General features: G+C 38.8%; 1 protein-coding gene and 1 pseudogene across 2 annotated transcripts in view; one reads left to right on the top strand and one right to left on the bottom strand.

Annotated features, from left to right (window-relative positions):
• The window catches only part of ARHGAP28 (Rho GTPase activating protein 28), a 141,497-nt gene that overhangs the window by 35,496 nt on the left and 79,950 nt on the right, over positions 1–26,051 (top strand). The gene's annotated exons all lie outside the window — the stretch shown is intronic.
• LOC308255818 (interferon-inducible double-stranded RNA-dependent protein kinase activator A-like) lies at positions 800–1,733 on the bottom strand (annotated as a pseudogene). Its single transcript has one exon. The product of its transcript is annotated as an interferon-inducible double-stranded RNA-dependent protein kinase activator A-like (transcript).

Here is a 26,051-nt window from a genome sequence, read left to right as displayed (position 1 = left end):
TTTTTTTTTTTTGGGGGGGGGGGGTGTTCATTGTGTTTCTTGGATCTCTTGTTTATAGTTTTCTTTGAATTTGGACACAGTTCAGCTATTATTTCGTTATTTCATTTTTATCCCCTTTTCCCATCCCAGGACTCCAATAACACATATGTTAGCTTACTTGATGTTATCCCACAGGTCACTGAGACTCTATTCATTTTTCAGCCTTTTTTCTCTGTGTTTTTCAGTTTGGATATTTTCTTTTTATTATTGAGACATAATTGACATATACTTTTTAATTAATTATGTTTTATTTTATAACAACAGCTTTTTATTACGTGGATCAAATATGCAGCAGATCAGCCATGCCCCCTGACATTTAATAATCACATTCACTAAGAGCTTGTTAGAGCATTCCTCAACACTCTTAATTCTAAGGGGCTTCCTTCAAATTCCCTTTACAAAGCCTTGCACAAAGAAGTTAAGCACCAGAAAGAAAGACTGTTGTTAACAGTAGTTTTACTTCATCCTCCTCCTCATCATCAATAAACATGCAGTTTCTTCCTTTTCAATACCGGTACATGGCATTGTTAAATGGGTACTACACTCTGCCTATGGTACAAAGTACATTAAGTACAATATACCAATACAAAGTTGAAGCCATTAAAAAGAGCTTAATAACAACTACTAGGAGATGATGAAATCTGGAGTGTTAATGGAATCTATGAAGATATTTAGAAACAACACACAAACTCAAACATTATAGTAAACGTTTTACTTGGGAAGGGGCGAGGGGATTTTTATGTGGGTTTTCTAAGTTGCTCTAAGTGTATTTCCTTTCTGCTGTTATCATTAAATACTGCAAAGCATTGTGAGCTGCATCACTCTGCACGTTGCTACAGGCGACTCCAGTGCCATGACAGACTGTGATGGGATTGGTGTACATTTTAGTGCAACACTGATAATGTTCCTTGGCCCTCAGTTTGCCTATATCCAAATATGTTCTATTAAAACAGTGATTTCACTAAGCAGCTGGATGTAATCTGTATTTGGAATACTGAGGAGGCTGCTTTTCAGTAAGTTGATCTTTTCACCAGGAGAATTCCTCAAAGAATGCCAAGTACATCCTAAAGAATGACCTACTACTTTTGTTAAAGAATGTGGTTCTTTGGAGAAATATTACAGAATTTCTCAAGTAATTTCTCAGCAGTATTTCTCTTGGCCTTTTGTTTTCTTGATGACCCTTTCCAGTTTCCATAAATGACTGAAGCCTGTGAATTGTGGTATATTCTTCTTTATGAGCAATTCTTCCTTTCTGCGAAAAGGTATATTCAGGAAGTCTCCAGCCATGATAAACAGCCAATTCCTGTAATGAACAAATAGGATTAAATTTGGTTGTTTGGAAGGATCAGGCATTAAGGGGTCAGGAACTACAAAACAAATACTTGCATTGGCTTTCAAAATGTTTGTGGTAGATTCTGCAGCTCTATGTTTCAGCAGCTAATTATTTGTACCTTCATCTGTGCAGGTTGTCACCAACGATTACTCTGAAGGTGAAAGTGGCACATGTATTTGCACATCATATCTTTCACATTCATAAATCATCTGGGACATTCTTGGTCTTAGTGCCATATTTGTGTAATACCTAAATTTTGTATTTTCCCTAGCATAGCTGTAATCATATTCCCTAAACTGAAGGTCTCGCTGTCTTTGTGCCCCAGTGGCGGGGCCACCATGCAATGCCTGCTCTGGGGCATGGAGAGAAGGGAGGGCTCAATGGTGGCAGGAAAAGCGGTGCATTGGAGAGGGCATGTCCTTGCTCCCAGGGTCATCCAGTCCCTGAGAGGAGCACTCCAGTGTCAGCACTGGCACTACCACTCAATATTTTTTTTTTTTTTTAAATTGACAAATAAGGACATGTAAGGTATTTTCTATATTGTTTTGCCTTTTAATTTACTGGTCTCTTCTTTGGCAATTAGTTAATGTTATGATAATTCCATCTGGTATATTTTCATTTCAAAAACTCTAAAATATTATTCTTTTTAATCTTTCATTTATCTCCTCTTATCTTTGTTTGAAATTCTTAAGTATATTGATCATAATAACTAGTATAATTATCCTTTTGTACTAATTCATCAGCTCTGTCTCTTGAGTCTGTTTCTACGTCTTTTCCTGATTCTTTGCATGTGTCAGTCTTTAATTGAATGATGGACTTGTGATATTTTTTGTTTGTTATTTTGTTTAGTGTAAAGTTTTATTGTCTTTCTTTCTTTTAAAAGGGTTGTTAGGGCAGGTCTATAATAGCCTTTGCTCTAGGGCTGATTTAGCTGTACCATTAAACTGATACTTTAAAGTATCTCTATATATAAAAGGCTAAGTGACCGATCGTATGTCTGTCCAACCGTCTGACTGACCAACCGGCCAGTACATATGATGTACACTGGCAATTTAAAAATAAACATTGACTCACACATACGTGATACATATAAAGCTCTCACTGGCGCCAATCACACACATGTGTTTTGATCTGTCATTGTTGATCATGAATTTGATTGACACTTCTAAGATAGAGAAAGGGCAAATAAAGATATTAAAATATTTCTTCTAATTAATTTCCTTTCAATGTGCAGGAATCCGTGCACTGGGCCACTGGTCAAATCACTAAAAGCATTTTTGGTGTGGTGACCTTAAGCCCAGGTATTCAACAAAGACTGCCTATTCTGGCTGGTAACAACTCACATGTCTCCTAGCTCTTTGGCAGATCTGGGAATTGTGTACTTACAGATCTTTATTTGTTTTTTTGCCCATAATTACAAAGTTGACCTTGTGTATGTCAACTTAACATTCAGCAGCAAACTCAAGGAAACCCCTGTATCGATTTCTTGAGCTCCTTGTCTGCATAGATCCTTCCTACATGGTACTTTTCCTAGAGAATTCCATCTGCCTTAGCCTCAGTGCACTCTGTTCTGTAGCCCCGTAACTCCCTGAGCCCCAGTGTTCTTGGGTTTCCTCTCACTGCACTGCTAGTCTGAAATGTGCTTTCAGGCTGAAAGATGGGATGACTGTGGAACTCACTGCAGATGTTCCCCTTTTCTCAGGGACCACATTTTGTGCTTCCTTTAATCTAATATCTATAAACAGTTTTTCACATATTTTATCCAGTCTTCTAGTTATTTACATTGGAAAGGCTAATCCAGTCCCACTTAATCCATCATTGCCAGAAACAGAAGTTTTCATTTTTATGAATACTCTGGATGTTTTCTCCTACATATAAGGTAGCCTTTGAGGCCATCTCTGATGTTGAGAGAGAAGTAATTTTGTTGGAGAGAGAGAAGAGACTACACAGCCGTTTGCTGTGATGTAGACTAGCACAGGCTGAAGTTAGACACAAGACCATGGTTGGGCATCCCAGAAAACAAGGGGGTATGGCAGTGGGAAGACTAGGAGTGGCTGTACCCCTCTTCTTGCCAGGTACTCTTGTACCAATCATCTTACAAACTTAAGGGATATAAGTCAAGGAAAGTTTTCTGGCTAGAAAATTCTATATCTCTTATTTTAGTTATGGTTAGACTGTTTTTTTTTTTTTCTCCATTGAATGTTCATGGCAATTTAAGTATATCTTTTAATAGTTTTCTTCTGCATCAGTGCCATTTATTGAGGACTTCCAAAACCCAGGCACTCTGTTAAGGATTTACATTCATAAATTCATTTAATTGTCACCATCTCCCTATGAGGTAGGTCTAATATGTTTTCTATTTTACCCATGAGGAAAGCAAGGCTTAGAGGAATTAAGAAATTTGCTCAAGATTATATAGCATGGGTGTGGCAAAGCCAGAATTTAAGCCTATGTCCTTCTCACTTTGTGCCTGCAACTCCTGATATTAGGCTCTACTTCCCCCTTTACCACACACTACCTTTGTACTATAGTTATCTCTGTACCTGTCTTACCAGTTCATGAATTGATTGAGAATAGGAACCCACTATTTATACATCTTGTGTCTTCAAAGCATCTAGAAGAGCCTTTGTCCACAGCAAATTGAAGAAGGAGAAATAGTATCCCCTTTATTTCTCATTTTGGAAAAGAAATATCACTAAAATCTTAGAATGAACTTGCTATCACAGACCTTTCTTATTACGAAGATTAATCTTTCATTATAACTTTGCTTTACTTATTTTATTTCTAACTAGGCATAGTTACTAGAGTCAGCAGATAGGAAATCAGCTGTCCTATACGACAACAGATGGCAAAAGGAGAAATTCTTCATTGTTCTGTTGTGCAGTGCACATACTCAGTAACGGCAGACTCTGTGATAATGTGTTCTACATTTGCTCCTTTTAATCTTGCCTGTACATTGTCTCTCCTCTTACACGATGATTATTATATTTTCTATAGTATTAGATAAATGTTCATTAAAATCAGATACCTGGTCTCAAATAATGATAGAAATAGCACAAGAAGACTGTGTAATCAGTAACTTGAGGTTATCTTTTTATTTGCTAACCAAGTAACACATTGATATCTTGATGAAGTCTGTCGGTAGCCGGGGCAGTCCCGCTATTAATCCAGGAAATAGCTGGCAGGTTCCTCAGAATCCCCAGGAGAGGCTGTCGGAGCCTCTGGGTGAGTGCCTACAAGCTTTCTTACATTAGAGGGAGAAGCAGCTTGACTATTGGATGACAGTTTCCACAATTCAGCCCCCTGCCCCAGGGTCAAATGTGCATGTTCTGGGAGGCATTTAAGCCACATCTGATAACCCTCTAATTGAACTCACAAGCTCCATGTAGATGGTATTTGTTAGGCCAGAGGCTACGTGTCAGGCGAGAGAAAGCCTTGCTGCTGAAAGCTGTCAAAAATCTATTTCAGAACTTCCTTAGAATCTTTAATTACTCAGTTAAAAATGCCTGCAGCAGTAGAGAAACTGCTTGAGAGAAGGAGGAGAAGGGATGTGGCGGAAAAACATCTTCACAGTGTCTGAAACTTTGACCTTAGAAAAATACAGAGGATAGATACTTGCTTTAAGCAGTAAATTCTATTTTTATTTGACCACCACTCTGGTTTTCAGAGATTCTTTTTCATCGGCCAAAAACTGTAGAACTTTCATAGTTTATGATTATGAAGTGCTTCCTCATATTTTGGAACTAAAATGACTTCATTCAGAGAAGTGGCTTTAAATCTTTTCTCCATGTTTAAGCCTTGCGAAAGGTCTGCAGCAGGAGAGCTCTTGTTCTCTCTATAAAGTGGGAGCCAAGAGAGGGCAGAGAGGAGAGGAAGAGAGAGACTGCATGTTCCTATTTCTCGAGCAAAGCAAGAGAAATCCTCAGAAGAGGGAATTCTGTTTCACATGATCTTTAAGATTCAGGATTCTTCCTCCTTGGTAATTTGCTGAAGTGGACAAATATCCATGAAAGTGTCTATCTTTTGTACACATAATAGATTAATGAGCAGCTATCAAATAGTTAAGTTTGGTCTCTTAGTGGCCTAGAGTGGCCTGAACTGGACTCAGACAACAATGTGAAGGCTCAGAATGAAATCTGTTTCAGGTCCCGGAGACTGTCCTGTCTCCTGGCATGTTATGTTATATTAAACATTAGTAGTTGTTTCATAAGAACCACAAGGGACCACACATCTTTATCCTTCTTATCTTGGTAATGCTTTTAAAGAAATCAATGAATCCTTATCAAATCCCACTGCCACCAAGCTAGGACTTCCAAGGCACCAGAAAAGAGTTTCTATTTTTAACAGAAATAAGCCTGAGGAATGATTTTAGGTCCATTCTAAGTTAAGCAAAAAAATTTTTTCAGTGAATGAATTCATATTGAATATTGTACCTAATGTTCATGATGTAAGAGGTTTGTACTTGAACTGTCTAAATAATATGTTTGACAGGGTGATCTTACAAAACATACAGTCATATTTATCTCAAATGTTTGTATCAGCTCCAACTTGTCTTAAAATTCTATTGCATTTTCCTGGGATGTTTCTCGATAGAAAAAAAGTTGTGGTTCATTCACTAATTCAACATGCATTTGTTTCAGACTTATGTGTAGAGCACTGTGCTTGATTTTGTCTGAAAGTATGCATTTATCTATTTATTTATTTAACCAAACATTGCATATTGCATGGTGATATATGCCAAGAGCTGTTCTTGGTACTGGGAATATGTTAAACCAGCATTACCAATGAGGTCTTTGGTCCTCCTACAATCTTGGTGCCAATGGGGAAGTCAGACAATACACAAGCAGACAAATGCAGAAAAGAAAGGAGATGTATTTGCACTTTTTATCTAGCTACTAATGCCTGATATTCTTTAACAGCAGCTGGGAAATTAGATACGTCAATGTAATAATAGCATGGCCTGACATATGTAAGGCACTGTATAGGGCCTTTTACAGTTATTAATGCAGGTTTTGTAACACATGTAGATTACATGTTATTAGTCCCATTTATTCAGACAAAGAAACTGAGGCCCAGAGTGAATTTCTTTAATTAAAGCTAGTAAAAGGCAAAGGCTTTTCAAATCCAACCCTTGCCTCTGACCATAAATTGCAAATATTTTTTTCTGTATTATTATGTAATACATGTTGGGTTAATGAGCCACAATTTTTTTCCATTCTACATTTCAGATTAAAAATTTTTCAGGAGTAGAAAATCTTTACCAAACCACAACAGATAGTTTTTGCTTTTGACTTTAAAGTACTTGCAAAGCCTCATATCTGCTTGTGGAGAAAAGAAGGAAAGGGAAGACCTGTTTCTAAAAATTGCCCTTGCACACTGTTTTCATAAATCTCAGCCTTCCTAAGGCTTACTACACTCTATAGCCTTCCTTAGGAAATGGATGAAAATTTGAGCGAGGACACAAACAGGAAGGCTCGAAGGCCACATTTGTCCTGCAGGCCCCACCTCTTTAAATAGCTACTGTGCAGTGGGAATTGGTTCTGCACTTGGGGAAGGAACTCCACTGCCCTGTGAAACTCCACTGCCCTTAGGGAGGCAGCCAGCCCAGCACTGCCCTGCCCTGGAGGTGGAGGCAGCACTCTGTGGTGTGAGGTGGGGAATGTGGGCTGGAGGATGGCCTCCCCACCGCTGGGCCATGAGGACACATGGTCCCGGAGATGATTTGTGCTTCTCCCTCAAGCGTATCATCCCTGAAGACTTTTAACTTGCGAAGAGGTAAGGTTCCAAGAACTTCCTAAATCAATAACTTGGGCTGTAGACTTCTTTCGACAGTTTGGTTCTTTCTGTCTTTTATTTAAGAGAAAAGAAAAGAGCGAATAGTACAGCTTTTTAAATAAATCAATTTTTAAGTGAATGCATGGGTGGGGCTTATAGTTTTATTAGGAGATTGTAGGTACATACTGTTAAGTGATAGTAAATGGAAGATTTTTGTTACAGTGTGAATGTAAATTTCTCAAGATCAGATGCAATAGGAAAGTAGATCAACCCTGTTGCTAATTTGGGGAGACTGGTTAAAATAGGATCTTAATAGATGCATAAAAAAGAATAGCTTAGAAGTTTTTTATTCCAATTCCTGTTTTTAAGCTGGAGCTTTTAAACTATCTAATTCAGTCTTTCCTTATAATTACCTAATTTTAGAAACATCGACTGAGGTAGACTCTATTACCCAAGTCAGCTCTTCCACTCTTTAAAGGAATTAATGTATGTCTCTGGCAAGGCTACCAAGCTCTTCTTCTTATGTTCAGTGCTGGGACAAAGGGCACCGACCCAGTGGTTGTGTTTGCTGCCCTTGTCCTAGAAAAGACAGGTGAGTGGGGAGGGAGGTCTAATGTGCCTTCCCCACAGAAAAGCACTCTGCCTGAGGATTTGTGTGACTTGCATCTGTCCATTTCTTCTGCTCTTTTCCTGGCCTCTGCCTACCCTTCCCTGTGTCCCTTCTCGGAGAAATTGGTATCTGTGTTAGAGTGTACTCTCTAAGCCATGATTAGTCTGCTTAATAGCAAGCAAGTTGAGGGTCTACTTCAAGAAGCACAAATGGCCTGCTCTTCCCAGATCGGTTTTCATAACATCGATTAACCTCTAATGTTTAACTTTTAGAATACTGTTATCCATACAGCCACTCTGTCAATACTTCATTCTTCTTTATTTTCTTTGAATTGTTGTTCAGGTCCTTTGTGTTATGTTTCAGAGGGAAGGAGAAATGTTAGGAAGGGCGGTTTTGGTGTTTTATTTGAATTTCATTTCCTTTAAATTAGATTGGAATCATTTGCTTTAGAGGGTTCTGTGTTCTTAGTTAAGTAGCATCATGTTATAGTTTACAGTTGTGTTTATAGTTTCTTTATTGTTTTAAAATTGTTTCACCAGTGTATTTTATAATCACCAGTGTATTTTATAATGTCTATTTTGTCCTCTTTTTAAATTAGTGTGTGGTAAGAAAGCCTTCTTAGATGGAATATTGCTTTTTTGTATAGTTTGGGGGAGGAAAAAGAGTGTTTGTTTGTTTGTTTTTTAAGTTTTACCTCAGATTTCAGAAGGTGGTAAGCAAAACTAAGGTCCATGATGAGCCTATAAATTTCCAGCATGGTGTCTAGGTGTGGCAGTATCTCGATGTGCTCATTTGTTTGTGAAAATAATTTAACATTTATGTACTTGATGATTATTGACAAATGGGGAGAGTTTCAACTTTAAATCTTGTAAGGAATTTACATTATATTTAGAAATTGTTTTTAAGCCTCACATTCTACAGTTTCATTTTGATGGTCCCTATAGCTCTGCATATAATCCCTGCCCTGCCCCCTTGTATATGTTCAGTCTTTTACAAAGCCTTTTATAAGGCTCTTGTTAAATGCCAACCAAGGGATTAAATCGAATAGTAACTGTGCTAATCAAAGGCAAGTTTAACAAGATAAGACTTGTGTTTACATTTGAAAATGTAAACAAAAGACTTTATGATCCTAAAGCTGAAGAAAAAAAAATCAGATGGAAAGAACATAGTTTAGCTTACCTAAATCAGCAGAATCTTTACAGATAAGGAATTCTGAAGACAACAGGCATAATAATGCAAGGGTCTGTTAGCCAAGGTTCTGGCAGAATATTTAGGAAAAAATAACAAAATGGCTTATGAGATGATCTAAAAGGAAATCAGAGCCCCTGTGCAATAAGTAGAAGGACAAAGCGAAGTAACAGATTTACTGGAAGGCCGCCTACTGACCCCAGCTGCGCTGAGTGCACAATGTGTTTCAGAGCCTGTTTAAAACCCTGGAGATGGTGTTTTGAACCAGTTTTGCTGATGTAAACACAGACCCTGCCTGGAGATTTTCCAAAAGCAGAGGGTGAAAGCAGTTCAGTGGAGATGTGCTGTGTTATTGTAGTAAACGTGCGGGGCAGCAGTTCCCAACTGCCTTGGGACGCAGCACTCTGCCTGGCAGCACTCTGAGTGTGGTGTGACTGGTGATAAGACCTTCACAGAGAGAAGATAGCACCCAGAGCAAACACCCCCAGTGCTTGTATAAACAGAAGGAAGGAAGGATTGAGAGAGGGGAATTGTTTCTTAGTGATAGAGAAGTCTGTGGATTATTTGAGGTGGGGGAAACTACTGTGAGGAGTGTTTGGATAACATAAGTGCTGATTAGCTGGCCATTCATTGCTAGGTGACTTTAGTGATGAATAAATGATGGGTTTACAAAGCTCAGATATCACACACTCAGGGTTTGCAAGTGAGCAAACAAGTTCTTGTCTCTCTGAGCTATGACTGAATAATTCTCTATTTGTTAGATGTATTTAATTAAATGAACATAAAGATTTAAACTTTTTTCTTTCTCTTAGGAATATACATAGTAAAATTGGAGCCAGGTATGCAAATGATATTTTCTGTTTAGCTGTAGATCAACCTCCTTTTGACTTTCCAAGAAACCAACTTGGTGCTTCACAAAACAGAGTGGTGAAAGCCTGGGAGGGGTGCGCGCGGGTGGATGGGTCAATGGGGAAAAAACACACCAAACAAAGGGGACATCTGCAATACTTTCAACAATAAAGATAAATTTTTTTAAAAAAAATATGTTTTTGTTTATTTCAGAGAAACATCAATGATGAGAGAGAATCACTGATCGGCTGCCTCCTGCACGCCCCTCGATTGGGGATTGAGCCCACAACCCTGGCATGTGCCCTGACCAGGAATCATACTGTGACCTCCTAGTTCATAGGTTGATGCTCAACTACTGAGCCACACTGGCCGGGCTAAAGATAAAATTTTTAAAAATCACAATAATTTGGTTACTCGGATACTTAACCACCTGAAACTTCTGGAATTAGTAGATGTTATCAGAGATACTTCACTGTTTTTCTTCTTGTTCCACACTTTGCGGAGCTCATTACAAATAGTGCTTCCATAAACCTCAGAAGGAATGCGGGAGGAATGAGGCAATAACCCACGCCAGTCCTGCCTGCTGAAGGCAGGAGTTACGGGGAGCCCAGCTGGTTGACAAGCGCTTTCAGCACTGGTGTGGGACACCTGCAGGAACTGCATGAATAGTGAAGACAGGGTGCCCTGTAGACATATAAATAAATGGAGGCAAAAAGTTCACTTCAAAAGATTCTTTTTAAATAATAGCTTATTAAACATTAATTGTCTTTCATTTCATTCTTTGCCAACCTCAAATTATTCAGTAGGTATGAATCTTCCTGTATGTTATAGTTAAAGTGCTACAGGATTATCACTTGATCTAGCTCTAGAAGTGGCAGCTCCTCCTCTTCTTCCTTCTCACCCTACATCCTCTGCCTCCTTCCTCCCACCCCTTTCCTCCCCCTCAATCCCCCCACAGAACCTCCACCTCTTCTTTACAAAACAAAACACACTAAAGCATAATCTCTTTTTGCAAAAAGGTAAATCCATGGAAATCCCTTACCAATAAGAAGTTGCAATCCCTTCAAAATGTATGAAATTGAAGAGATCAGAAAGTGATATTAGATAAACTCATCTTGAACTATCCAAAAAGTGGAATAATTTCCAAAGAACAGAGGTATCTGAGCTGCCAATAAAACATCTACCACTAGAAATCTATAGGTTATGGTGGTAATGGTAGGAGTGGAATTACAGAATGTGTGCAGCATTTTAAGAATACTGTTTTATTGATCTTCACAAAGACTCCATGCAGAAGTGGCTATCCACAGTTTACAGAGAAGGAAACTGAGGCACAATGAGGTTACATGTGTTGACCAAGTCTAGACAGCTGATGAGTGGCAGGGCAAGAATGTAAAACTTTGACTCCCAGGCCTGGGGATTTTTTCCCACACAATGCTGACTGAATGACAAATTTCTTATCTGTGTTTTTCGGTCTGGAAATAATAGGAAAACTCTGAGGTTTTGGTGGAAGTATCAGCAGGCCTTTGAACAATTCAGATAAGCTGTTTCTCCTCATTAATGGGGTCCCCTTGTTCTCTATTCTCAGACTATTTTTACTTTCTTTTCTGACCTACTATCTTGAAGAATGTTGTACACATTTCAACATCTGTAAAATGTAGGTAGTAATACCCATCAGTTAGTATGTGTGAAGTGCTTAGAATGGTGCCTTCCCTAGTAATAGGTACATCTTGTCACTGTGCTGGTGTGTGGGGGCAGGGGGGAGGGAGGAGAAGCACTGGTTTGAGAAGAGAAAGGAGTCACATCACCTCTTAGGAATGGTTTGAGAAGTGGTATATTACAGAGAATTGTTATATGTTCTTAAACCCTAAGTGGATTCTCTGAGAATTTTCAGAAATCTGTTTGCAGTTTTGTTTACTGACAATTTGGCTTTGGGGTGGTGACTTTTGTAAACGGATTCATCTGTCAAAGTTTAGCTCAAATTCCAAGTCTCTTTTGTCCTTAAAACGCTGTCTTACCACTTTCCTCAACTTTGACTTCTCCAAATTGGTAAAGACTAGTTATCAATATCTTTCCTTTAATATTTATGTACTCCCTACTCAGAAAGATGAGTATTCTTTTTAAAAGCATTATCTTGTCTCTGGCTAGCATTTAGGCCCCATGAGTATTGATTACTTCTTTTACCTCAGTAACATTCCTCCTCCCCCATAGCTAATATAGAGTTGGCATGAATATTAGTTGATTTATTTGTTCTGTTATCATCCCATTGGTTCTGTTTTTATATCATGAGTGACTCTACACAGATTGTTCTTTCCAAGACAGGTTTTGAAATATTTGAAGACAGTGATCATGCTTCCTCAGAGCCTTCTACATTTCTCCAGTGCTTTCAGTATTTCTTTCACATGTGGTATGGCTTTTTGATGGTCTCTGCTCATCCATTCTGCTCTGAATTCTGTCCTGGTTGTCAACATCCGTCCTTAATGCGATGCCCACAGCTGAATTCCAGTTCTGCTGCATTTAGGGTAATTACCTCCCCTTTCTATGTGATATACTTCTATGCCACTTAGGGTCCAGTTAATTTTCTTGGCATCCATCTAATGCTGTTGGCTTTTTCTGACTTTCCGTTTGGCCAAAATCTCTTCATCTTTTTCACATGAGCTGTACTCGTGCCAGGAAGCAATCATTCTAAACATATGCAGCTGAAGTTTCTGAACTTCATCCTCATTCCTGGTGTTTTATCCTGTGAGTTTCAGTGTGTTAGTCTTCCCAATGGAAAATTTCTTGATTTCTGGATTATAATTCAAAATAATCTATTAGACTAGTAGGTTATCATGCCTATTCCATCTCCGCCAATCGGAATCCTGCACGTCCTTCTCCTTGAGGTCTTTCTGGAACTTTAATAGGAAGTACTTTCTTCTTCCTTTGAGTTCCCAGAGTTGACTAAAACTCTTAGCACTTACTGAATTCTACTTTATGTTAGCAGAATGGCATGGTGGTTGAGAGCAGAGCTCTTGGAATGGACAGACTGTGTGCAAACCAAGGCTGTACCCCTAAACCTCAGTTGTCACATCTGTAAAATGTAGGTAGTAATACCCACCAGTTAGTATGTGTGAAGTGCTTAGAATGGTGCCTGGCACATAGTTACTGCTAATATCATTAGTTATACCCACACTCAATAAGTGGATTTTAATGAAGCTCAGAACAACTTCTAGACAGGATTTTTTGAATCCTTAAAATATGGCTATCTAAAGAAACATTTATAAGTTATAAATTCATGGAGACAGAATATTTGAGAGGAACAACATTTTCTTATGGAGGCATTGTGAGATGTTCTCCATCTAAAGGCCAGACTCACAGACTTGTTCACTTACAGTCAAATATTAGCTGATATTTTTATAAGCACTGTGCACATTTACTGGTGTCAAGTAGTGCAGGTAACCTGGAGAAAAATGGCTTCCATGTTATGAACTCTGTTTATCAACATTATAATTAAAGTACTTAATTATTCAGAACGTCATTTTAACTTCTGTGTCCATGGGCTCATGCTAATTTGTATTTTGCTTTGTACAGCATAACAAAACAAATTGTAAAATATTTTTTTCTTATATGAAGTATAATCTTTATTTCCTGGGGGGGGGGGGGGAACACCTCATGGTGCACCAACATCAGAAACTCATGAATTTATTTTTTGGCATTTACCACAGGGATTAGCAATCTTTAGCATGATAACTCACTCTGACTCAATATTTATTGATAGTCTACTAAGAATTTTGTGTTGGGCTATGTAGTGTTGAGATGCCAAGAAGTATAAGATAAAATTTTTATACTGAGGTGTATTTGGAAGTACAACTCATAGTAAAGAAAAGAAAAATGTAAGATCTATCATATATAAGTTCTGTAATCAATGAATTACTAAGTCAGTGGTAGGGAAAAGTGGGTATTATCAGATCCTCAACAGGATAGTTCTTCATTGCTACAAACCTATTTCAATTTCTTTCCACACTATTACTTCAAGAACCTCTAGAGACCAAAGAATATAAGCCTTGAGGACATCATTGCTTAAGTAATAACATATTTGCACAGTGTTTCTTCTTTGAAAATTTGCTCTCCATTAAATTAAGTTTTATATATACCTGACTAGAGGCCCAGTGCATGAAAATTCATGCACTGGAGGGGGCGTCCCTCAGCCTGGCCTGCCCCTCTCACAGTCTGGGAGCCCTTAGGGGCAGGAGGCGACCGGCGATCAGGGGAAGGTGATGCCCCCATCACACCTCTGTTGCTGCCACTGCCAGCAGCGCAAGCCTCAGCTGGCCCTGGCTACCTGAGCCTTGGGCAGCCCTGGGCAGCTGGGCATCTGCCATCCAAGGCTTGCCTTCACCTTGGGCGTCAGCTGGGCAGCCACCATCCGAGGCTTGCCTGTGCCTCGGGCCAGCCCTGGGCAGCTGGGGACTAAGGGGAATGGACTCCAGAGTCAGGTGCGTAGAGCGGCCGGACTTGCCTAGGGGCGGGCCCGGCCATGCCGCGTGCCTGCTGCCCCGGCGGGGCTAAGGGGACTGGGTGCTACCATCTTAGCTGGCTGTGGGCACCGCCATATTTGAGGGTGTGGCGGTCAATTAGCATATTCCCTCTTTATTAGATAGGATGATAAGGATTATAATAGGTAACTCGTTCACTTAACCATTGCTGATGATAACCTTATTTGTCCCATTTTTGAGACCCAGGACATCTCTCTTAGAGTGTACACATAGGTTATTACATTGGTAAGAGGTAAATCTGTGATTCAGTTCACATCAGTGCAATTGAAAAGCCCTCTGTCTTAACCACTGGAATATCTTGTTCCCATTGACTCCTAATCAGTAACCTACTTAGGGGACCCATTATTAGATCATTATGAACAAACTTTGGCATGGGGGATAGAGATGAATTGGAAATGGTAAGCTAAGGCAGGTTGTAAAGAAACTTCTATATAAGCTAATGAGTTTGGAATATCGTGCCAACAATTATGAAAGCCACATTAGTGGATTATTACCAAGAGAATGGCATTATATAATTTTTGTTTTAGCAATATAATTCCGTCAGTTGTATGTAAACAGTATTAAAATGGGAGGAGACAAGATATTGGGAGACAAGTTAGGTGGTATAATGCCCTAGATCAGTGGTCGGCAAACTGCAGCTCGCTAGCCACATGCAACTCGCGAGCTGCGGTTTGCTGCTCTGTTGACTGAGTTTGCCGACCACTGCCCTAGAAATATCATAAATTTGTACATAGGACATACAACAAAATTAAAAAAGAAGGATTTGAGAATGTGTCTGAGGTAAACTTGCCCAGATTTGTGAACCTGTTCAATATGGAGGGCAATGAAGAGGGAAGAGTAAAAATGGCAGGATGTTTAATGATGCCATTCCTGAGGTTGGGGAAAAGGAGTTAGGAGGGGGCTGAGCTTTAGACATGTTGAGTTCCAGGTGAAGGAGAACATTACCAAAGGCAATTTGACATCCTGAAGAGTCAAAGCTCAAGAGCAATCAGACGAAAGATTTGTGAATCCTCAGCCTGTAAGTGTAACTATGGCAATAGATAAGGTCGTGGCAAGGGGCTGGGTTGCCATAAGTGGAAAGATATTGAAAGAGGTAAAGGACCAAACCCAGGAAAGCCACAAATGTTGAAGGTACGACCCTTTTTAGCAATGTTCCAGTCTGATGGGAACAGTCAGGACTCTGGGACTGAACTTAGGTGTTTCTCAAGCCTCTGTCAACATGATTACAAGCTGTCCTTTAGAGTAGCTTCCTTAGTGGCTGAACCATTTGGCTGTTATTTTTATTAGTGTCACTCTCAGAGGATTGACTCCAAAGCTGGGAAATGGTTTGCTCTTTGTAAATTGACTAAGGATTGGTATAGTCTGGAGATATGTATTACTCACTCATAAATTGGTTGTTACATATCCCAGGTTTTCTTTAGGATTTTTTTTTCCTAAAGTTTGCATGTTGCATTTCTAGTTTTAAAATAAATTAGTCCACTGTTGGAATCCATATGAAATGATTGACAATCCCTTAATAAGCTCCAGGTGTCTTGTGAAATGTCTTGGAAACTTTATTGGCAGCTTCCAAGGTCCTTAAAATGTATGAGTGTTTTGATTCTACTGTGGTGTTCTCTTTCAGTAATGAGCAGAAGCTTCTCTACAAATTGGCTGTATTGTCCATTCATTGCATGAGAAATAACAGCACTGCAAGTAGCCTAGGGGAAAGTACCCATGGTACAGGGCAAGGGCAAAGAGTTCTGGCCTGAGGTTCTACTGCCTGAGCTCGAATCCTAGGTCTTCTTCTTAACTGCTATAGGTCCTCAGGCCATTGATTCTTCTTTTTAAGCCTTTGTTTCTTTATCTGTAAAAATAAATTATTATAGTACAGATAGTACTTTTCAGAATTGTTGAGGATTTTCAACAGATATTTACACAATGTTGGACACTAGGGAATGCTACATGTAATTACTGAGTATTAATGCATATTGACTAGAGTCCATTTTTCTACTTAATTCTGTTTTAAATACCTTTATAAGTGCTGTACTATCTGGAAATCTTTTTAACTGACTTCCCTGAATGTGATCCAGTTCCTAGATCTAGTTCCTGGCTAAATGGTACTGGGAATAGTTCTCTGATACTAGAGGATATTGGACTATCACAGCAGGTCATTCTAATGGATTTGGAAGACTATATTTTTTTCAGGGTATCCCTCCCTTCCTCTTACAGAGTCACCACTTCACATCTGTAAGCAGAGCGCTGGCCTAACTCTGCCGCTTAAGCAGGGGTCAGAACATCTGAAGCAATCTGCTGATATTCTGGTATGTTCATTTCCTTTGTTCTCCAGACCAGGTCTCAAAGAGCACTGTCTGAGTATTAAAGAAGTGTTTCTTCTAATGTCCATGACATGGAGTCATGCAGACATGAGAGCCCAGGCCTTTTCACAGGCCATTATAAAAATCAAATGTGGCTTAGCCCCAGGTATTATTGCAGGGTGCACTGTGCCCTGCATAGAAGAGCAACCCTCATCATGTTGTTGGGTGAATTCCCCCAAATTGCAGTATTTAGACATAGAAGTTCTGCAAAGTTAAGCAGAGCTGTTCTCTTTGGGCTTCTGACTAGGGCTGTGGAATTCACTTGATAGAAACTGAATAATATAGCTGGCAAAAGAGTCCCTTTCAGGGATTGCATACATTTATCACATTTCCTTGTATAGAACAATATTGCAAGATGGCTTTACCATTACTCCTATTTCATAAACTGACTATGAAGAATGTGTTTTTATCAAATGTGTCTCCATGTTGTTTTTATCAAATTCTACAATTAAAGTTTCAGTACATAACTCCCCAGGGTATAGGTATCACATGATCCCCTAAACCATTTTATGAATATTTGCCCTGTTAGTCTAAGACAAAGGTCACATTCAGTTGCTCACCAGTCATTATGAAAAGCAAAAACATCTGTCTAATCTTGTATAGCATTTTAACATATTTCTCATTTATCAGGAAAAGATGTGTTAGTTAATAGTGAAAATTCATTTGCTCAGGTGTGCTTTGGCCTCTAACAATTCTTTATTGCTTCAAAATTACTCTTGTCAATGTGTGTCTTTCTGAGAAACCTCTGGCAGAAATTCAACCATCCTGCTATAAAAGTAAATTGAAGAGAACCCAGCATTTCACTGGCATGGAACCTGAGAGTCCCTAGCTTATGTAAGAGAGGGCCTTATGAACTGACATAGTTTGGAAAACTCGGGAAATATGAGGATGCAACAAGACATTAGGAAGGAGAGGTGAGCAGAAGGGTCAGGTCCTGCTTGTGACATGACAGTGGTTTTGTCATGCATGTGACAGTGGTTTTGCCATGCATGTGAGCAGGGCTTGGCTGCACATTTCACCTCTTAGGCAGGACTAAGGACCTGCATAGGCCCAGGTGCTTCCAGGCAGGACTGCTGATGGTTGAGCCTGGGCTGAACCTATGAGACCATTCCAGCTCTAAAAATGACCTTGAGTAAGATCAGGTCAAGGCCAGATGGCCAATCAGAATCAGCTTCTCCATCCTTTGCAGATGGCAGACCATGGGGCTGCTGTTTCTGGATAGAATTTGAGCTTGACTGAATATTCACATATAACATTTAATCAGTGGAAACTGTGAAAAATCAATCAGTCTTGTAATACATATGGATTTCACAGTCACAGAATATAATTTTTTTTATTTCTGTCAATACATTTATATTCTAACTCTAATTCCCTATTTCTGACAGACAGCAGAAAAACTTAATCTAGTCACAGCCACAGCCAGTCTGCTTCATCCAATTTAGCGCTTTCTAAATTGCTCTTGGTTAAAAATCAGGAATAGTCAGGATCTTCCCCTTCATCCCTCTCCTTTTATTCCATGTGGTTGCTTTAAGCCAGTGCCGCTATAGAGGCAGTCAGGGGGACTGTGTTTTGGATTCAGCTCCCCTACCCTGACTTCTCTGTTAGCTCTAGTGGGAAAGTAGCCCACCTTAGGGCTCTAGAACCGAAACATAACTTAGGTCAAGATGTTGTCTTTACCCTGCCAGAGGCTGGGACCATGTAACTGTTAGTCAGGTTCAGGCTGCTCTCCTCTTCTGCCTCGCAGTTGCTGATTATCCTGGGGAAAGGCTAGGTCTCTGAGGAGTAGAGGAACTTGGGTGGGAGGGGGAAAGGGGAGAGAGAATGGAAACAAAGGCCAAAGTTATCAAAATTAAAGTTACTTTGCTTAATGAATGTGAGGAAATCCCTCTGTAAAATCCTGTGAAAGGAGTGTTTTCTCATTTTAGTCACATCTGCAAATCTTAAGTAAAGATATCTGATTGTAATCCTCCATCCTCAAACTTCATCCTAATGTCACATTTGACAAATAGCAGTCTGTCTCCCAGGAGCGGTGGTGTCAGAGTTGTTTGTATTGAGGCAGATGCTGAACAGCCAGAGCCCTAAAGAAATTAAGAAGCTGATTTTTTCCAAAAGGAATCCATGGAGAAAACAATCAACTGATTACCTCATAAGCTGTCCTTGGAATTAATTCCAGTGCTTGTTAAAGAATCTAAATCCCCCTTTATAAAGGTTCTCATAGGCGTTCCCAATTAGGTCCCCATTTTTTGTCACCTGTAGTCAACATTCCCATTCAAGTCTCTTTATAATTCATTTAAATGAAATAACACAGATTTTAAATTACCCAAGCAAAATTCGAGGACAATTTTTTATACCATTATGAATTAATAAAACACACAAATATTGGCTTAGGGCTCTGAATATTGATTGATTGATTGATTCATTCATTCATTCATCATTCAAGAGAACCAAATGTATCTTTAAATAGAGCAGAAAAAGTCAGTCTAACAAACAGCATTTTGATACCAAATGACCAAGATAATTTCTAGAATTGTTAATTTTTTCTAGCCAAATTGCACTATTAGCCACTATTGGTCACAAGTTTATGTATTATAAATTTCCCATTTTTAACTATTTTATTTTCTTCTTCTTTCTTTAGTTTTTAGTAAATGGAAAAAGTATCCTGTCATATATACATTAAAAAAATTTAAGAAGATTTTCTTAACTATGCCAGTTTAAAAGGGGCACGTATGTACCCAAGTCAGGCTAAATTGGCTGCAATGAGAGTAAAGATGTGAGAACCCAAAGGAGAAAAGGAGCCCTCAGGAAGGAAAGGTTGGAACCCAGGGTCCCCACAGTTATCCCACTGTGACCTTCTCATCAGTACATGCCTGCCAGGAAGCCGTCGTAGGATGGCTGACCACACAGTTCTCTTAGTTGTCTGAAATCACCATCGCTATTAACTGAATCCCTCAAAAAAATGATATAGCATTGTACCATTTAAAATTTGATTAAAGGGATTAAGCACATTTTTCCTACAGCAAGAACTGCTAGTCAAAGCTATTAAAATGATGCTATGGGGGGAAATATCCCTAAAATAGCAAATTTTCTTTTTACATCTCCATTTCCTATAAAATTTGTTAGTCTCCAGGCTTTTTTTCCTTTGGCCTAAAAACATCAAAATGTTCCAATGTGATCATTTATTCAAATTTGAATTTTATGTTGAAAATATATTTTCAAAGTAGGGAAAAAAATAAACTAAAATGAAAACCAGCATTCCTGAATGAAGACACTTCTTTACACTGTGTTGTTCACCTTCCTTTGATAGTAAGGATATTTCATTTGCTTTCTCTTTTTAAGAATGAGATTAACAATGACGATAATTATGAAGATACAGGTTTCCTTCCAGGGAGATGGTCAACAATTGGGGAAAACTGTTTCCATGTAGATTAGTGGTTCTCAATAGTAGGGGCTTTCAAAAATGCTTTATATCTGGGCTCCAGCCCCTGGGATTCTGATTCAGTTGACCTAGAATGTGGTCCAGGCATTAAGATTTTAAAAATTTGTGATGTGATGTGAATCTGGCATCTTGGCTTCCCATAGGTGTTTCCATGGGTGTTTTGTTTTACTTCTCAAAAACACAGTTTTAAGCAAAGTTAGGATTTTTATTGAAAGTGTTAGGCACAACACCAACATTTTATTTTCAGAGTTCCTGAGTCAAATGATATGATCATTATAATGTTATCTATACCCACTAACAAATTCCTCTTCAGAAATGTATGCTGTTTACCTGTGTCATCCAACATTGGGTATTATTTTTGTTTTTTGTTAAATATAATTTGAATTTTTGTTAAAGTCATAGAAATTTTGCTAAGAATTCTTAGTCATTTCTTTAAACATGTCACTCTTATTAAACTTTTAAGAGTCTGGAAATGGAGCCAGAGACTCCTATATTTTAAATACATAGGTACAAGAGATTTTTTAAAAAATATTTTTTATTCATTTCAGAGAGGAAGGGAGAGAGAGTGCTAGAAACATTAATGATGAGCGAGAATCAGCTACTTTTTTGGTGCCTGTTGTGTGTCCAATTTTGTATCAGGGCTTAGGATACAAAGATTACTAAAATACACCCTAGCCAGTTTGGTTCAGTGGATAGTATCAGCCTGTGACTGAAGGGTCCCAGGTTTGATTCTGGTCAAGGACATGTCCCTCGGTTGCAGGCTTAATCCCCGGCCCTGGTCGGGGCATATGCTGGAGGCAACCAATCGATGTGTCTCTCTCACATTAGTATTTATCTCTCTGTGTCTCTCTCCCTCCCTTCCACTCTCTCTAAAAATAAATGGGAAAATATCCTCAGGTGAGGATTAAAAACACACACACAAACAATTACTAAGATAGAGTATTTTCCCAAGGAGAGGAATTCTTGTGGCTATAGCTCTCTTATATCAAGAGATAAACATGAGAGTATCCACAACAACGTTTGGGAGGAGAGTGTAAGTGGCTCCTAACTTTGTCAGCAAATGCTTCAGAGAGGCTATGGCATTTGAATTGAGTCTTAAGGATAAATATGTGACTTGATCTGGCAGCAAAGGGGGGAAAGGACATTCCTATTAAAGAAAACTGCCTTACAGAACGTGCCACAGTCCATGGCTTGTTCAAGCAAAGGTGGCAAGGTCTCTGTGGGTAAGAAATTGCAGGGGATGAGGCTGAAAAAACAGACTTGGGAGAGAAGTTGTCTGACCTTTTTATGACATGCTGACGTGTGTGCTGCTTGACCTTTGCATGGTAGGGAGCCAGTAGAAAGGGAACTCCATAAACAGATCTACAATTTGAAAAATTCACCAATAGCAGCATGGAGGAGGAATGAAGGGAAAGGATGCAGGAAGCAAGGAAAGTGCCTTAGGAGGCTGAACTGTGGTACAGGCCTGATGGACAAGACCTGAAAAGGACTTAAAATAGTTATTTGTAGGAAAACCATGAGCACTGTGGAAAGTCTGGAAGACAAAAACAAAACAAAACAAAACAAAAAAAAACTAAGAGGAAAATACAAATAATTTACAATCCTTTACCAGAGATAACCACCAATAATGACTCATTCCAGTCATTTTCCCCTGCATGTTTCATATGGTTAAGATAATTTTAGATCTTGATGTTTTAATTTAACACTATGAAAAGCAGTTGTTATAATAAAGACACTCCATTAGCAAATTTAATGGCTTTTTGTATGGATGCACAGTAAAAATACCAAACTGTTCCCTTAGTTGGTTGTTTCCAAGTTTTCATAAAAATCTTATATTTAACATCTTTGTGCCTAAAATTGTCTAAAATGATGCTTTTCATCGGCTGTATAGCTTAAGTAAAATTAATGAGTTAAACCACACTTAACATTAAGACTTCAATACTGCTATATTATATTTCAGAAAAAGTGTAAACACTTGTGCTTTAGATAGATTTTAGAAATATTCAAGATATAGGATAGTTTGATTGGATGTGGTGAACAATTGCTTTGCTAAAGTGAAAACTGATGAATTAATCTAAGATGATTTAAGTTTTCTGATTTGTCAGACTTGTTAAATTATATCATCACTAACCAAGAAAATAAAAGATACAGGTGGAACAGACTTTGCATGGAAGATAATGTGTTCTGTTTTGGACTTGCTTCATTTGAGATACTGCACTGATAGAATATCTAAGTACTCCACAGTGACAAATGAAAATGTGGAGTGAAATTCAGCAAAAGAGGTGGGAGCAATTTGGCCAATAAGTGTTAGTCCAAGTCCAAGAAGTTAAGAGGGAGAAATAAATCGCTAAGAACAGATTTATCTCTCTCGCATGGAAGTTTCTCTCTCTCTGTCTCTCCCCCTCCCTTCCACTCTTTCTAAAAACAAATGGACAAGTATCCTGCGGTGAGCATTAAACTCAGGTGGGGATGAAACTATGGGGAACACTGCTGCTTTTAAGAGTTGGATACGGGGCCATCAGACGAAGAAAGAGTGTTCAGGAAAACCAGGAGATAGCATAGTTCTCTAGGCCATGAGGGAGCGATTGTCCAGAAAAAGAAAGAATGGTCCAGAGCCCTGGCTCTCAGTCCTACCAGACACATTGTCTCCTTTACCATCCCAGATAAAATGTGTAGAGTATAACCTACCAATGCACACAGTTAAAAAAAAATCAATATAATGCCCCAACTGTAACCTAACATAAGGGAAAAAATAAAATGAAAGTATAGAGAATAAGTATCTCCATAGGTAAACACTGGGAAATGAGTAAAGGAGATGACAGGATGGAGGAGTCCAATGGCTGTGAAGAATTACATGAATGGGATGCTGCCAATGGTCTGGTCCATACGAGCGGTATTGCAGTATTGCTGCACGTGACCTGAATTTCCAGAATGGTAAATATTCACACAAAACAAAGTATAGTTTTCTATCAACTTACATTATATTAGTGTTGCTGGAAAATTCTGTGCATAAAAAAAAATACTTTCTATTAAGTGTAAAACTCAATCAGGCTCTAAGTTCCGAGACTCATAAACAGGTCTCTCATCTGTGGTGACTGTCCACCAGGGTATGTGAAAGTCAGGTGTGACACTGGACAATCCTTGCTTGGCACAGGACGGTCCACTGCAGTGTAGGACTCTTAGCATTCCTGGCCCTGCCAATTAAATTCCAGCAAGGCCCCTAGTTGTTCCAACAATCAAAGAGCTCTCCCACAGCATTCCAGAGCACTCCCTGTAGAGGGACACAGTCCAAGAGAGAGGCGTGGGTTCAGTGTCAAACACCCCTCCTTGGGGTTCTGTAGTCTTCAGAGCTCAGGCTAAACAAGAAGTGAAGGGGGCTAACATAATGGTGTAATAATTGTGACCTCTGTGATCTCTGTGTTTCTCCCTCCCTAATCAGATGATAGAGTTTTTCCACTGTTTTTACAAATACTGCTGCAATCCCTTCCTTCCTCTTTCAACTATACATTCTAGGTTAATTCATTAGACATACAAATGTAACTTGTATTTTAAACATTTAGCAGAACATAAAGAGGATCTTGAAAGAAATACCTTACTTAGTCTGGGTGATTTGTGTGGTATTTATACTGACCATTTGGATACAAAAACTCTCCACATTTCTTCCCAAAAGACTATTCTACTTTAAGTCATGTGACTGTGGGCAAGTTAGTTAACACCTGGAGCTTCCATTTCTTCCCAATTAAAATAGTTATGAGGCATGATAAATCTAAAATGCTATAAAATATAAGGTCCGTAGTTGTTATGGATCATGATTACCATGGAACACCTTGGCATGTAAGAGTAGGTAAGGTCTTCTTATACTCAAAATAAGGACAAATGAGGAAGGTTGCTCCTCCAATATTTCTTTGAACTATTATTTTAGGTATTCAGTTCATGGATGAGTGCTCTCTCTCTATCTCTCTCTCTTTCTCTATCTATCTATCTATCTATCTATCTAGATAGAGATCGATCTTCATGTTTATTTTTCCTTCTTTGTATTTTCCCTTGCCCAAAAGAAATGAACAAAATTGGAGTAGATAGAAAAGGTCTGGAAGAAAATTAAATTTAGACCTCTGAAGGTGATGTTCTCAGTGAAAGAGAATAAGGAACTGTAGTGATTTTTAAGAAACTGTTTAAATGTCTTTTCCTACTCTCCTTTCTTCCCCCACCTCAGTTCCACGTGAAGCCATATTGTGAATTGTAAAACACAGTATGTGTTTCTTGGCAGTGGCATTTAAAAGATGATAGGTTTGTTTGTTTTCAACCGTGAAGGATGTATATTGGCTTCCAAATGAAGGTTAAGGGTAATCAAGAAGGATATCAGAAAATATAATTCACAATATAATTGGAAAATTTTACACCCAAAATCATTCATCAGTATGAGAGTATGTTGGATTACTTGCTCAAGGCTCTGTTCTATCATTCATGCAATGGATATGAAGGGGAGAGAGAGGTTATACTTTGTAAATTCTGTACAATGATAAAATTAATATTAATTCTTTATTCATTTTCAGTTAGGGAAAATAGGAATATTAGATAAACACTATTAAGTTGTTTTCCCACTCAATGTTCAATAATATTTCCTTTGAGAGAATGTGTATGATGTGCAATTCCAGATTTATGGCATTGTAAAATAGATACACAGAAAATTGTGCTTAAAATAGCTGCCAAGTTGGTTCTATGTTTTCTACAGCATATCTCACTCCACATGATAAACAGTCTTCTCCTATCTTGCTCTGATCTTCCCCACTTACTCAGCTTTATAATAGTCTAACTAGTTTTGTTTGAATTCATTTTTTCTTCATAATTCAGTAAGTGAATTGCAGTGGTTTTTTTTTTTTATTAATGTTTCATCCTGACTTCAGAAATATTAGAGAAATTGTCACTTTTTAAAATCAGCTCATTGATCTTTGGCATGTAATAGGAAAATGGGGCAACAGTCCCGTGAATTGCAGAGGGGTCTGGGACCTGACCAGACCTGCAGAGGGAACTTGATCCTTCCCTGTCTGTTGACATCACATTGCTGTTCTGTGCCTCGCAGGACATAGCTATGCTCCAATAGTTTTGTTTTTGTCTTCTTAACTTGTGGTTTTCCGTTTTTGCATTGTCTTCTTAACTTGTGGTTTTCCGTTTTTCTTGTACATTATTTAAATTCACTAAAGGGTCTAAAGCCTTTATTTCAGATCCTGCTTTTTGTTCCCTCAACAAATCTTGAACCTTGGAATTTTAAAAATCACATGATCAATTTAATTTTTCAATTGCAGTTTTTCTTAGGTGCATGAAGGAAGATTAAATGCTGTTAAACTTTCTGGAGAAGTCAACTGAAACACTGAAATTTTATTTTCATAGATTGCCATTAGAGTGTTCTCCTGCACATTTGTTCTATCAAAGGCTAATTTTCTAAGCCCGGGAGGACTCAGCATTGTTCTCTCTGGAGGAGTGACCTTTATACAAAGACTCAGACTCAGGCTCAGGGTATGAAAATAGCACCAGCAAGTTCTGAATGAGCCTCCATTTTTCCTGTGGTCCAGTAAGGAGTGTCGAGTCTTAGAGCTTCCTAGTGGTCCTGGTGGAGGAATGGGGAGGCTGTTGTTCTAACAGCCATGGCTCCTCAGGAAACAGTGTGTCCCCTTAATCTGGAGGAGGGAGCGGATTTCTCTAGACGTGTCCTAGGTAGGCACACAGCAGCAGCCCACTCCCATGTTCTTTTTCTGTAGGCCAGGAGTCAGCAAACTTCCTGTAAAAAGCATGTACATACTTCCTGCTTTGTGGCCCATGATATCTCTTACATCTATCCAGCTCTGTCACTGCAACCTGAGTGTGCCCGCGGGCTCTACTTACACAAGTGGAAGTGGCTCTATGTCAGTAAAGCCGGCTTTTCAAAAGGCCAGCACAG

Source organism: Plecotus auritus (assembly GCF_963455305.1).
Source record: "Plecotus auritus genome assembly, chromosome: 8".
Lineage (NCBI taxonomy): Eukaryota > Metazoa > Chordata > Mammalia > Chiroptera > Vespertilionidae > Plecotus > Plecotus auritus.
This window is presented reverse-complemented; position numbering and strand designations above follow the sequence as displayed.